The sequence below is a fragment of the Equus asinus genome, chromosome 1 (genome assembly GCF_041296235.1).
Source record: "Equus asinus isolate D_3611 breed Donkey chromosome 1, EquAss-T2T_v2, whole genome shotgun sequence".
Taxonomy (NCBI): Eukaryota; Metazoa; Chordata; class Mammalia; order Perissodactyla; family Equidae; genus Equus; species Equus asinus.
This window is the reverse complement of record NC_091790.1, coordinates 104,351,753-104,367,428: the sequence shown is the minus strand read 5'-3', so window position 1 is coordinate 104,367,428 and position 15,676 is coordinate 104,351,753. Positions and strand designations below refer to the sequence as shown.

Genomic DNA, 15,676 nt, shown 5'->3' with positions numbered 1-15,676 from the left:
GAACAAATTCAGATATATTATGTGTGTTTGCTTTATGATACTTGGGTACAATATTTTAAAAGTCTTGGAGAAATAATGTGTTTTAGCCAAATGATTAAATGAAATAAAAATTGAGAGTTTAAGGCTTCCATTTTATATTAAAATATAAAGTATAAGGCAATAAAATCTAATTTTATTTTGTTGAGTGAGGACAATCTTAATGCAACGCATCTTGTGTGTTTTTTAGGAAACCCATGGAAATGTCAGATAATAATGGTGGAATTAGTATAACATTACTGCATTTTATGTTCATTTTTTCTATATACTTAAGAAATGTTGATGCACCAATTTCTTTGAACTCTCACACTTATATTTATTTAGATTTCTAACTGGAATGCCTTGGACATTACCTGATTTACATTGATGGAAATAAGCCTGTAGAATTTATGTTAAAGAAGAAAAGCTTCCTTTACTTTTCATCTTTTCATGAAAATGTGAAAGGCGTGGTTCAGAGCAAAAGAGACGAGAATCACTTTTCGTTCAGTCAGTCATTTATTCATTCATTCAGCAAATAGTAATTGATGGTCTGCCGTATATATACACCTATCTGGTCTTGTATTAGTTATTTGGCAAGGGGCGGAGATAATGCAAAATAGTGAATCAATAGGATAAAGATGAAGCTACTAAACATTTAAGGAAATTGCACAGTCCAGTTCAAGGTAGAAAGTGTTCAGTGTCACAGAAGAGTTACACATAAATGTTCTGGATATTTTTAGTAGCAAGAAATAGTAGGCATAAAGCATCATGAGATTTTCCTATTTAATGAATGAACAAAAGCTAAAAATCTGACAAAGAGTTGCAAAATTTCTTAATCAAGAAAGTTGTGAAAGAACTCTTTATCCTTTTAAGTACTTTTTAAAAATTAGTTTGTTATATTACTAATAAATTCCTACTCAATAATTAAGAGGAATTTAATGGAGGGTTTCAAATTTTACCATTCAGTGATTTTGAAATTATTTGTGACTTGAGAACGTTCAAAGGTTTCTTGTTTTCTTTGTAAGGTTATTCTCTGTGTCTATCTGTTTCTCTTCTCTCTCACAGCTTATTCATCAAGCTCCACATATCTGGTATTTCAAACTAGAGATACGTAGTATAATCATTGGCTTTTACAGAGCCTTGAACTTTCAAACTAGAGACATAATTTATTTCTTTAATAGGTAAAAGTAAAAATCAGGAAAGGGTAATCTCAGGGTAGTGCAAATCAAACCCACAATGAGGACCCTCCATACTGCTTTCCATAGTGGCTGTACCAATTCACATTCGTACCAAGTGGAACAAGGGTTGCCTTTTCTTCACATCCTCATGGGCATTTATAATCTTCTGTCTTTTTAGTAAAAGACATCCTAATAGGTGCGAAGTGATATCTCATTGTGGTTTTGATTTGCGTTTCTCTGATGATTAGTGATGTCAAGCATCTTTTCATGTACTTATTGGCTGTTTGTATGTTTTTCTTTTGAAAAATGTCTATTCAAGTTCTTTACCCATTTTTAAATGGAAATATAGATTAAAGAACTTGAATTTGATCAATACAATGGAACACTATATTGCCTTTATCGTATTTTTGAGGAATGACATGGATAGTGTTCATTTTAAAGATGAAAAATAGCAGCATGAAATTATATATGGTATGATCTCAATTATGTAAAAATACATTCTTTTAAAACAATCTTATATTACTTCTGTAATCAGAAAAAAAGATTAAAATATCCCTATCGTTTAAATAGTTTCTTAAGTGGAAATTTAAAATGAACTCTGGTTATTTTTGAATAGTCAAAACAGTTGCCAATACTGAATATCATGACTTCACAGATTTTTTCAAATGAAAATAGTTTGCATTATCATTTTTATTGTAGTTATTTACATACATTAAAAAACATTCTAGTTGTTTTATTGGTAGTACTGAACATGAATGATGATTGACAGGGACTGAGCACCATTGATATTTTGGGAACTTCTAAAATGATTAACAGTGAAGGAGGAATAGACATAAAATTGTGTATTCAGAGCCTAAAGGGACCTTGGAATAGAGTTCTACATTCTGTGAGAATTCAGCAGTTAAAGATAGACTCTAAATTTTGCAATTTATCTCATTTATTCGACACTTGTGCTTTAGGTGTTGTACTGAGAAACCATTTCCTAATGTAAGGACATGGATATTTACACCTATATTTCTTCTAAGAGTTTTATAATTTTTAAGTCTTACATTCAGGTCTACGATCCATTTTGAGTTTGCGCGCGCGCGTGTGTGTGTGTGCACTAGTGCACATGGTGTGAGGTAGGGAGTTCAACTTCATTATTTTGCGTATGGGTGTATCCAGTTGTCCCATCATAATTTATTGAAAAGACTATTCTTTTCCCATTGAATATTCTTGGCACTCTTGTTCAAAATCAATTGACCATTAATATAAGGGTTAATTTCAGAAATTGATTGTTCATGAATGTATTCTTTAATTTCCACATTTGTATGTATTTGTCAAACTTTCTAATGTTGATTTCTCATTTCATTGTGTTTGAAAAGCACATTTTGTATGATTTCAGCTCCTTCAAATTTATTGAGGCTTATGTTATGTCCTAGCATAGGATCTGTTCTTCAGAATGTTCCATGTGTTATTAAGAATGTGCATTCTGTTGGAGTATTCTGTAGATGTCTGTTAGGTCTCTTTTGTTTATACCATTGTTTAACTCTTGTATTTCCTTGTTGATCTTCTGCTGAGTCGTCATATCCATTGTTGAAAGGGTGTTGAAGTCTCCAACTATTATTGTTGAGTTGTCTCTCCTTTCAATCAGTTTTTGCTTCATGTATTTTTGGGCTCTGTTGTTACATGCATGTATGCTTATCATCATTATATTTTCCTGACAGATTGTCCCTCCATCATTATGAAATGTCTCTTTTTATTTCTAGTAACATTTTTTATTTTAATATCTATTTTCTGATATTAGTATAGCTGCCTCATTCTCTTTTATGGTTGGTGTTTGCATTGTACATCTTTTTCCATCCTTTGATTTTCAACCTGTTTGCATATTTGAATCTAAAGTATCTCTTATATAGACAGTATATAGTTGGATCCTGTCTTTTTTTTTAATCCAATCTGAAAATATCTGCCTTTGGATTGAATTGTTTAAGCCCTTTACACTCAATGTTATTATTGATATTATTGGATTTACATCTGATAATTTTGCTATTTGTTTTCTGTGTGTCTCATGTCATTTTTATTCCTCTGGCCCTCCTTCATTGCCTTCTTTTGCATTAAGTGGACATTTTCTAGTATAATATTTTAATTCTTTTAACAATTTTTAATGATGTTTTGAGTTATTTTCTTATTGGTTTATCTAGGACCTGTAATATACATCTTAACTTATCAGAATTGACTTCAGTTTTATACTGACAATTACAGTGAAATATGGAAACTTTACTCCCATACAGTTCCTTTTATGTATATATATTTTATATACGTAACAACTGTGTATATTACAAACTCAGCAATACACTGTTATAATTACTACTCTATGTAGTACGTTATATAATATTAAATCTTTCAAGGAAGCTGATAAAAGAAATGAGAGCAAGTTTATATTTATAGAATTTTTAAATTAATCTTATTTATGCTGTCTTGTTCTGTTAATTTCTTCCTTTGGATTGAGTTATAGATTTGAGTTGAATCTGATGTCCTTCCCTTACTCCAATACAGCTTTTTCTCTTATCCACTTCCCTTGTGCTATTATTGTCGAATAAATTACACTTCTGTATGGGCCCAATAGTACACTTTATGTACATGCTATTTATTGCAATAGCTTTTTAAATCAGTCAAGAGAAGAAATACGTAATTATACTGTTTTCTGTAATTGCCTACATGATGCCTACTGGCATTCTTTTTGTGTGTCTGTGTGTGGATTCATAGTACTGTATGGTATCATTTACTTTCAGCCTGAAGAGCTTTCTTTGGTATTTGTTATAATGTAAGTCTGCTACCAACAAATTCTCTCAATTTTTGTTTATCTGGGATTATCTTTAGTTTGCCTTCATTTGTGGAAGACAGTTTTGCGGGGGACAATATTCTTGTTTGATAGTTTTTCAATTTGAGCGCTTTTAATATGTTGCTCCACCTCCATCTGACTTCCATGATATCTAATGAGATGTTATATATCCATCTTATTGGATCCCCTTGTGTGTGATATCATTTTTCTTTTGCTCCTTTCAGAATTTCCTCTTTGTTTTTTGAACATTTTGAGTATAATGTGTCTGGGATGTGTGTTACAGATGTGTAACATACATCTGTGTCTAGGGTTTGTCTTACGTTTATCCTACTTAGAGTTCGTTGAGCTTCTAGATATATAGATTAATATTTTTCATGGAATTTGCCAAGTTTTCAGCCACTATTTGTTTGCTATTTTTATCCCTTTCTCATATCTCCTGCTGGTACTTCCATTATGCCTACGTCGTTGCACTTAATGGTATCTCACGTTTCCCAGAGACTGTTCATTTTTCTTCATTCTTAATTCTCTCTGTTTGTCACATTGCATAATTTCTGTTGATCTATCTCTAAATTTGCTGATTCTTTCATCTGCCAATTCAAATGTGTGGTTGACCCCCATAGTGAATTTTTCGTTTCAGTTATTGTACTTTTTAACTTCAAAATTCTATTTGGTTCCTTTTAATAATTTTAATATTTTCATCTCTTTATTGATATTATCTCTTCAATGAGGTGTTGTCCTCACATCTTCTTTTAATTTGTTAAGCATGGTTTCCTTTTGTTCATTGAACATATTTATAGTGGCTGCTTTGAAGGTTTTTTTCTGCTAAGTCCACCACCTGGGCCTCTTTAAAGACAGTTTCTGTAGTTTTTTCTTTCTGTGTATTGGTCACATGTTACTGTTTCTTTGCATGTCTCATAATTTTTTGTTGCTGTCTGAACATTTTAGATGCCCCCAGCAATCCCAAGAGTTGTTTTGCTTGTTGCTTACTAGGTCAAACAACAGGGACCTGGGTGCATCAATTCTGTGAAGTCTATTTTCCCTGCAATGCTCAGCTTCTGATGTCTCAGCTTAGATTGTTTCCACTTGTTTTTATCTTTTACATAGGGGTAACTACGGAGCTGGCATAAGCCACTTATTAGCCAAAGGTTGTTCTTAGCCAGTTAGATGTATATCCTTTATAGCTGGATGTGTATGTCACTTAGAGGTTGCTATCACCATTTAGGGAGTTTACTTTTTCTTTTCCCCACTTTCAGCCAGGGACTAGTAGCTTGGGGATTCTCACTGTGATTGCTTCTGAGAGAGCACAACCTTGGGCGTGCACACTGTTGCCCAGACTTCCAGGGGTATGTGTGATTTTATTTTTAAGTATAGTTTCCTCGGCACTGCGCCTGGGTCAGAGTAGCTTACGATTAAGTCAGCGGTTGGTCAGAGGTTGTTTGAGCCCCCATGCCAGTGAGGCTTCTGCATGTCGATGGGTCAAGTTGCAGCTCAGTGAATGCTTTCAGGTATGCCGGTACATCTTGCTCCGATTACTCCTAGTGGGTGCAGCCTAACACATAGGCACCCCTCCCTTGACACACAGAGGGGACTGTGATCCAAAAAGGGCTCTTCTTGAAGGTCTCTGTCCCTAGTTCCCTCTGTTAAACTTCTGGTTTGTCTCCTGTTTTACTTGCATCCTGGAGCTACCAGCTTTCTCTCAATTGCTCTCCACCAAGATCTCTACTGTTTTCAACAATCTCCTTAGGTCATTAGGCATGGAGTTTTCCATTTTCTTTTCCAAATAAAGTCAGTCCCTTCAGGTAGAGCTGGGGAGATCTTCAGCCTTATAACCTACTATTTCCTCTTGGCTATTCCTGCCTGGAATATAGCTTCTGCAGTGCAGGCTAAGGGGAGTCAGAAACACAGCAGCCTGTCCTTCATGTGATAAAACCATAGTCCCAGAGTGAGAGATGGACAGAGAAGATCCCATTATCTTGACCCCACCTGCTTGGAGTAAAGCACGTGGGTTAAAGCTTTCGTAACATGGAGCTATGGAGCTATGGTGGTAGTGGTAGTGATGTCAATGGAATGATCCATGGCTCAAATGCCACAGACCCACACTATTCTTTCTGAGATTGAGTAGATTTTCCTGAGTGAAAGTTTTTTTTTTTTTTTTAATATGCTGTATGCCCTTAATTTTCAGGGACTTTAGATGATTTTTTAAAAATAATTTTTACCAGGTAAATTGCTTTTTTGCTGGAAAAGGGTCTGCTGAGCAACTTGCTCCATCATTTCAGAAGATCTGTTCCTGTGTGCTCTACCCTGCCTCTTTCCAGGATACCCTGAAATTATCTTTACCCTATCAGAATATCCGTGTGCTAAATTTCTTTTACTTTGTGCTTGGTGCTCACCCTCTTTCCAAATGTGCTTGCACCCTTAAGAAGGTCTGTGCCCTGCTGTTGTTCTTAGTCTCCTTGTCCTTAACCTGCCAGGTTTGGTCCCCCATTTATTGCTTTTTGAACCCTGTTTCTGAAAGACAAGTGTAAAAGTTTTATGGTAGTATTCTTATAGTGGTCCACCAAAGAATACATGGGTCAGAATCATCCTGGGACCTTGTTAAAATTCACATTTCTGGGTCTAACAAAGCCCAGTGGTTTTTTTTAAATTGATGTCATAATAGTTTATAACATTGTGAGGTTTCAGTTGTATATTATTATTTTTCAGTCACCATATATATGCACCCCTTTACCCCTTATGCCCACCCCTTAACCCCCTTCCCCTCTGGTAACCACTAATCTGTTCTCTTTGTCCATGTGTTTGTTGATCTTCCACATATGAGTGAAATCATACAGTATTTGTCTTTCTCTGTCTGGCTTATCTCACTTAACGTAATACCCTCAAGTTTCACCCATGTTGTTGCAAATGGGACAATTTTGTCTTTTATATGGCTGAGTAGTGTTCCTTTATATATATACACCACGTCTTCTTCATCCATTCATCAGTCGATGGGCACTTGGGTTGCTTCTTCATCTTGACTATTGTGAATAATGCTGCCATGAACATAAGGATGCATAAGTCTCTTTGAATTGTTGATTTCAAGTTCTTTGGATAAATACCCAGTAGTGGAATAGCTGGGTCATGTGATATTTCAATTTTTAGTTTTTTGAGAAATCTTCATACTGTTTTCCATAGTGGCTGTACCAGTTTGCATTCTCACCAGCAGTGTATGAGGGTTCCCTTTTCTCCACATCCTCTCCAACATTTGTTGTTTTTGGTCTTGGTAATTATAGCCATTCTAACAGGTGTAAGGTGATATGTCATTGTAGTTTCGATTTGCATTTCCCTGATGATTAGTGATGTTGAACATCTTTTCATGTGCCTGTTGGCCATCTCTATATCTTCTTTGGAAAAATGTCTGTTGATATCCTCTGCCCATTTTTTGATTGGATTGTTTGTTTTGTTGTTGTTGAGTTGTATGAGTTCTTTATATATTTTGGAGATTAATCCTTTGTCGGATATGATTGCCAAATATTTTTTCCCAGTTGATGGGTTGTCTTTTCCTTTTGTTCATGGTTTCCTTTGACTTGCAGAAGCGCTTTAGTCTGATGAAGTCCTGTTTGTTTATTTTTCTTTTGTTTCCCTTGCCCGAGGATATATGGTATTCAAAAGATCCTTCTAAGACCGATGGCAAACAGTGTACTGCCTACATTTTCTTCTAGGAGTTTTATGGTTTCACGTCTTACCTTTAAGTCTTTAATCTACTTTGAGTTAATTTTTGTGTATGGTGTAAGATAATGGTCTACCTTTATTCTTTTGCATGTGGCTGTCCAGTTTTCCAAACACCATTTATTGAAGACACTTTCCTTTCTCCATTGTATTTTCTTAGCTTCTTTGTCGAAGATGAGCTGTCCATGTATGTGTGGTTTTATTTCTGCAAAGCCCAGTGATTTTTAATGTGTTTAGAAGAGGCTCAGGAATTGGCATATGTAGATTTCCCAGAATTATTCTTGTATAAGTTATATTTTGAGAACCATTACAAGGGATGGTAGAAGATTAAGTTGGAAGTATAGCTTTGGCCCTAATTGTGAAGCCGTCAAATATTACTCTAAAGGATTTGGATTTTCCCTGTGGGCTAAGCATTGGAAACAAAAATGGCATTAGGTTTTTTTCAGTGGGACCCCGATTGATTTTAGATGAAAAAAGCATTGTACTAAGTATCTTTCATGTCTTCTCAACTTTTTTGATGTACTTTCCCCTTTGTTCCCGGCACCTTGTGTGTTCCTCACCTCTCACTAAGGACTTAGGATCCTCATCCTATTATCAGTCTATGTTTCCTCTCCTTTCTTTGCCTCTGTCTCCCCAACAGCTCACCATTACCTCATCTACCCTTGCTATCAAAGATCTTAATGTATCACTTTCTGTTTCTTTCTCTTTCAAATAAAAACTTACAAGAGTATTTCAGCAATTCAAATAAATTTCTAAACCAGGTCATGAGTGTAGGGAGTTATTTTTAATATGATTGTCTCTCTTATCTATTTCTTGCACTACCTTCTCTTCATGGCAGAAGTAAAAGGGACAGTAACTTTGTACCTAAATTCTGAAATATTATCAACCTCTCAAATTCTGAAAGATTGTCAGCCTAATATAGTCATTGATAGAAAAGTGAAGACTTTTCTAACAAGCCCGTATGTATCACGAAACTCATTTGTGGGAAATATTAATTTGGACACAGAGTGCAAGATGACTTGAGGGGTGCTTTTAAAATCATAGGAAAGAAGATCTTGTGGGAGGCTTTTTCATAGATCAATTAGAAAATTCTCTTCTGAATGGTTAGTCTAGGCGTTAGGTCTAGAAGGCCCATACTGAGATGATAATAGTGTGTCTAGGAAATAAGAGATCTAAGCCACATTAAAAATACGTGATTGAGGGCCGGCCTAGTGGTGTAGTGGTTAAGTTTGTGTGCTCCACTTCTGCAGCCCAGGGTTTGCGAGTTGGGATCCTGGGCGTGGACCTGTGCAACACTCATCAAGCTATGCTGAGATGACATCCCACATACAAAATAGAGGAAGATTCGCATAGATGTTAGCTTAGCAACAATCTTCCTTAAGCAAAAAGAGGAAGATTGGCAACAGATGTTAGCTCAGGCCAATCCTCCTCAAAAAGAAAAAAAAGAAGAAGAAGTAGTTGGACTCAGGGCTACTTAAATATTGGGAACACTACAAGTTAGAGTCAAAGATACTATAAGTGTCTAGTATCCAGAATATATAAGAAAATCCTACTTAACAATTAACTTAACAATAAAAAGACAAATAACTCAGTTGAAAATGGACAAAGGATTTGAATAGACATTTGTCCAAAGACGATATACAAATGGCCAATCAGCACATGAAAAGATGCTCAGCATCATAAGTTATTCGGGACTTATAAACCAAAAGCACAGTGTGATACAACTAGGATGACTATAATGAAAAACAGACAATAGCAAATGCTGTTGAGTATGTGGATGTATTGGAACCCTCACACATTGCTGGTGGGAATGTAAAATGGTGCAGCTGCTTTGGAAAACAGTTTGACAGTTCCTTAAAATGTTAAGCATGGAGTTACTATATGACTCAGCAATTCCACCCTCAGGTACAAGAACTGAAAACATACGTTCACACAAAAATGTGTCCACGTATGTTCATAGAGCTTTCTTCATAATAGCTAAAATGTTGGAAACCACCCAAGTTTTCATCAGCTGATGAGTGGATAATCAAAATGTAATTTATGCATACGATGGAGTATTATTCATCCATAAAAAGGTATGAAGTACAATATATGCTACAACATGAGTGTCCTTGAAAACATTATGCTAAGTGGAAGGAGCTAGACGTAAAAGGCCCCCTACTGTATGATTCCATTTATATGAAATATCCAGAATAGACAAAACCATAAAGATAGAAAGTAGATTACTGGTTTCCAGGGGCTGAGGGAAGGAGGGGAAATGGAGAGTGGTTGCTAATGAGTATGGGGTTTCTTTGGGGCCTGATGAAATGTTCTGCAATTAGAGAGTGATGATGGTTACACAACCTTGAGAATGTATTTAAAGTCACTGAATTGTACACTTTAAAATGATGAATTTTGTGGCATATAAATTATATCTCAAAACAAAAACAAAAAAGATAAAGAAATTCATCGTCAAAGAACAGAATTTAGAGTGTTGGGATGGTTTAATTTGACGTATGTGGAAGAGCATGGAGAAGAGGCTGAGTTAGGTCCTGAGTTTTAGAAAAGAACAGGATATCTCATGTACTCCCTTAAAAGCTGGTTCCTTTGTGTTTATTGGCCTCTGTATCCCCAATTCCAGGCACACCGTAGAACTACAATGTAGTTATAAACAGGACAAATAGAATATCCGTACGTCCTTGAAAATGTGGTATTACATTTTGATTCTGACAATATCTTTTTGTATAGTATTCTAGTAACTACTGCATGGATTACAGTGTACCTATTTAACTTTCCATAATCTGCTTAGAATCAGTATTTCACTCTTTTAAGTGGAATGTAAGAAATTTACCGTGACATCGGTCCCTTACCCCCTCCCTTTGCGTTATATTTGCCTTATATGTTACATCTACATATATTGAAAACCCCATCAGACAATATTATAATGTTGGCTTTTAACCATCAAATACATTTTAAAGATCTCGAGAGGAGAATAGTCTATTATATTTACAAAGATAATTTACTATTTCTGTTTCTCTTCCTTCCTTCCTGATGTTCCCAGTTTCCTTCTAGCATCATTTCTTTTCTGTATGAAGAGCTTCTTTTAGCAATTCTTTTACAGTTGGTCAGCTGGATAAAATTACCTTCATTTTCCTTCATCTGAAACATCTTTATTTCACCTTCCTTCCTGAAGGACATTTCCATTCAGCATAGAATTCTTGGTTGACAGTTCTTTTCTTTCCACACGTTATAAATGTTGTGCCATTGCCTTCTGGCTTCAGTGTCTCTGATGAGAAATCCTTAATCATTCAAATTGTTCTTCTTTTATTGGTAGCATACCATTGTCTTACTGCCTGCTCTCAATTTTTTTTAATCTTTAATTTTATCAGTGAATTATGATATATCTGGGCATAGATTTCTCTGGCTTTATTCTGTTTAAGATTTATTCAGCTTCTTGAATCTTTAGGTTTATATTTTTGCCAAAGTTAGGAAGTTTTTGGTCATTATCTCTTCAGATATTTTTACTGCATTACATTCTTTCTTGTCTACTTCTGGAACTCCAGTAATATGAATCTTAGACCTTTTGTTATTGTCCCACAGGTTGCTGTGACCTTGTTCATTTTTATTGTCTTTTCTCTCCCTCAGATGTTCACATCAGATTGTTTCTGGTGATTTCTCTTCAAGGTCACTTGGTCATTTCAAAGTGATTGGGTTTAGGCCACAAGTTCTGATCAACCGTGTGTGGGCTATGGTTCTAACATCAGTTCAATTTTCCAACTTCTGTAGAGCTATCTGAACTCTGTACTGTGTATGCACCACCTAATAGCCAGTTTGGAATCTGGGTGGTGTTTTATCTGCTAGTTCAGTTCTCAAAGTGTGGTTTTTCGAGTTCGGTATGTGCATACACCCAGGAGTTCATAAGCAACTTTTGCAATCATATTCCCAAATTCCTCTCTCACAATCTCCTTGGTAATTTCTGGTTTCCTGGGTGCCTCTTTTTGGTCTTCTGGCCAGAAAGCTATAGCTTTAGCTACCCTATTCTCGTGTACTTCCACAACTACACCTGTCTTTGGGGCCAGGTGGCGGCAGGACAGAGAGAGAAATAGAGCAATCAGATTTGAGTCCAGCCTTTTGCAACTGCAGTTCCGTTAAACTTAGAAGATTTCCTTTTCTTAGAAATTTGGCTTTTGTTAGCTCCCATTGCCTCTGCTTGTCGAAACTGCTGCTACCATTTTCACCACAAGATTGTCTCAGAGCTGCGAGTAGGGGAATGGATAAAAGAAAGAGAAAAACATTGAGATTTCCACACTCTCTTTGAGTGTTATGCATTCCCTGTCCCATTCCTTGAGCCAGAACTAAAAGGTCTGTCTGTGTCTGTGTCTGTCTTAGTCCGTTTCGTCTGCCATAACAAAAATACCATAGACTGAATGGCTAATAAACAAGAGAAATTTATCTGTCACGTTTCTGGATGCTGGGAAATCCAAGATCAAGGTGCCAGCATACATATTTGGCGTCTGGTGAGGACTCACTTCCTGGTTCATGGATAGATGTTTTCCTGCTGTGTCCTCTCCTGGCTGAAGGGGTGAGGGAGCTCTCGGAGGTCTCTTTTATATGGATGTTAATCTCATTCATTAGGGCTCCAAACACATGACCTAATCACCTCCTTAAGACTCCACCTCCAAATACCATCACCCTGGGGGACTAAGTCTCACCAAATGAATTGCTGGGGGACAGCACAAACATTCAGTCCATAGCATCATCCCCGTACTTAGTTTGTTTCCTATGTGACGAGTTCAGACCTGGGGATACAGCATCAAAAAATTAGTAAACTTACCACTTGTATGGTGGTATTTGAATTCTATCCTTCTCCAATCCATCTGCTGCTGTTTACTTTTAGATTCTCCAATAGCCATTGCATGTATTCTGTCTAGATTTTACAGCCCAAATCAGTGGAGACAGTGTAGGGCATTTATTGCCCCGTAGTACTCAGAAACGGAATGTTTCAACTTTAAAGCAAAAATTTCTTGGTACTTTTTAAAAAGTTTCCAGATTATTTTCCTTGACGGGAACCCTGACGTGGTCGTTAAGTTGAAGTACTCAAAAAGTTCCTCTATTTTGCAACTACTTATTCACGCAAGTTAGAATTTTCATGAAATATGTAACCACAACAAAATATACAGACATATTGAATGAATTTGATAAATAACTGGAACTATAATGTAAAACCACAACTTATATATTGATGTAGGGTAAGCAAAATTTATAGTTTTGAACATTTATATTATCATATTTATATAATACACTATTGCTTTTAATGCTTTATATATTGTAGTTTTGTTTACTTTTTTATTAAAATAAAGGGTTTCCTCCTAAAAAGAAAGAAAAAACATTTCTGACCTATAGGGATGAATGGTTAGCTTGTCTTTAAACTGCTTTCCTTGAATATCAACTTTCTATGTCAGGCATTTGATAGTTACCTAGCGCTTATTCAGTGTTCTCTGGCAAGTGCAGTCTTTGAAAGTGTGAGGGAAAACAAAATTTTCAGAAACTGGAGTAAGGTAGCAAAGCTTACAGTGATCAAGGAGACTTAAGGAGCAAAAAAATTTTTAAAAAGAGTTGGTTTTCTTGTTTCTGAGCAGTACTAAATCATTCATCCAATTTTTCATGGCAATATTACATAAGCCTGGAACGTCTGTGGTGCCCATAAGGGAGGAAGGGCTCACAAAATGAGGGGAACATGGCAGAAGTACAAAGGAGCCAGCTTCAAAGAGTTCACACTGGCCAAAGTGAGTCAATTTGAATAACAAAATTAATATGATATACTTATAGAAATGGATTATAATCGACAGAATAAAATAAATAACCGAGTCCAAACTAAAATACGTAAATAATTGAATCAATAAATAAATGTGGAAGAACGGAAAGAGCTCTTCAGATTGTAGAATCTCAATTAATAAGCATAGAAAGAATGAGGGAAACAGAAAATTACCCTTAGGTAAACATCTCAGTAAAAATGGTTACAGGAAAGAACCATTGATGCATGTGAAAATTATGATGAAAAAGGATATTTGTGTAATCTCAAAGTGTCTCTCCTCCTTCTTAGTTAGAAAGGAAAAAAGTAATAACACCACAGTGGGGAATCTTACTGACGCCAGCTCAACCACATGATCAGCTAGTGTCACGAGTAATGAGATCTATCAACATCATGAACCCTTTGATATGATGCATAATATTGCTTTCTTGCCCGAAATGTAAACTTTAATCTAATTTTAGGAAAATATCTGGCTAACTCAAATTGAAACTTTCTGTAAAATAGCTGACCAGTATTCTTCAGAAGTGGCAAGATCACGCAAGATAAAGACTGAGAAACTGTCCCAGATGAGAGAATGATAAAATGACATGATAATTATGGGATCCTGGATTGTATCCTGGTCCAGAAAAGAAGGACATTAATGTGGCACTTGTCAAAACTCAAACAAGCTCTTTACATTAATTAATAATATTGTATCAATTTAAATGTTTGGTTTTGATAATTTTACTATGGTTAAGTAAGATGTTAATAGTAGAAGCTAGGTGAGGGGTATATGAAAACTGTACTTTGCAATTCTTCTGTAAGTCTGAAATTATTTTAAAATAAAAAGTAAAACACAAAAAAATTCATCTCAAATACCTCATGTTATATAAACTCAAAGACAAAGAGCCTTGCATTGTTTTTAAAGAAAGTTTAAAATGTAAAGTGGCAAAGGGAGAGTCCTCTATAGTACATGCAAAATAAAGTTCCAAATTTCATTGTCTGTCTCTCAGATTTCCATCATTTAAAATAATGCTTATCAAAATATCAGAGGACTCTCATAGGCCATTGCTTGTGTTTCCTCACATTTCAAGTTAACTCATCATAATAATTCTCTCTTTCCTGTTCCAAGGAGATGAAACATTGAGTAGTATGAAACCTGAACTATTATTAATATTTCTACATCACAATTGAGATTTTATTTTTGATGCCTGAGGACCACGAAGACAGGCACACACTCAATCAAATGTTCAGATCTTCTACACACAGTTGTACTTGATCCCTTGTCAAGAATTTAAATGAAAGATAATTTAAATTCGTTTTTCTTTACAAAACAGATTTTTGCTAATTTATAAAATGTAATTAAAGTGTTACCAGAATGCAGTTACTCTTGGAAATACTTCTCTACAGATTCTCATTTTGCAAACTAGATATGTCTCATTTAACTTAAGTGAAAAGTGGTTAAATTTTCAAAATTGGTTTCAGATTCTGTCCAGTTTCTTAGTGGTACACTAAAGTGTCAATAGATGTTGTAAGCCTTTCTGTATCATCAGGCAGTGGTTCTCAAACACAATGTGCGTTAGAGTTACCTGGGGAACTTTTCCAAAATGTAGATCCTGGAGCTCCAGCAACAGGGGTTCTGGAAAGTGATTATTAGCCATTTATATGTTTACTTTGGATAAATATTTATTCAAATCTTTTGCCCATTTTTACTTGGGTTATTTGTCTATTATTATTGAGTTATAAGAGTTCTTTAGATCTTCTGGATACAAGTCCATAATCAAGTATAAGACTTGCAAATATTTTCTTCCATTCTGTGTGTTTTTTGTTTGTTTGTTTTCTTGATGATGTTCTTTGAAACACAAACCTGTTTAAAATTGATGAAGTCCCATTTATCTATTTTTTTTCTTTTGTTGCGTGTGTTTTTGGTGCTGTATCCAAGGAAACATTGTCTAGTCCAAGGACATAAGTATTTTTGATTATGTTTCTTCCAACAATTTTATAGTTTTATCTTTTACAATTAGGTCTGTGATCCATTTTGAGTTAATTTTTGCACACAGTGTAGGTAGGAATCTAACTCTTTTTTCTTTTGTGTATGGATAACCAGTGGCACAGCACCAGTTGTTAAAAGACCGTTCTTTCCTCCACTGAATTTTCTGGCACCCTTGTTGAGAATCAATTTGCAGT

The 15,676-nt window shown here is 35.4% G+C and overlaps 1 protein-coding gene across 14 annotated transcripts in view; it reads left to right on the top strand.

Annotated features, from left to right (window-relative positions):
- Positions 1-15,676, top strand: part of SUGCT (succinyl-CoA:glutarate-CoA transferase) — a 747,747-nt gene that overhangs the window by 325,969 nt on the left and 406,102 nt on the right. The gene's annotated exons all lie outside the window — the stretch shown is intronic.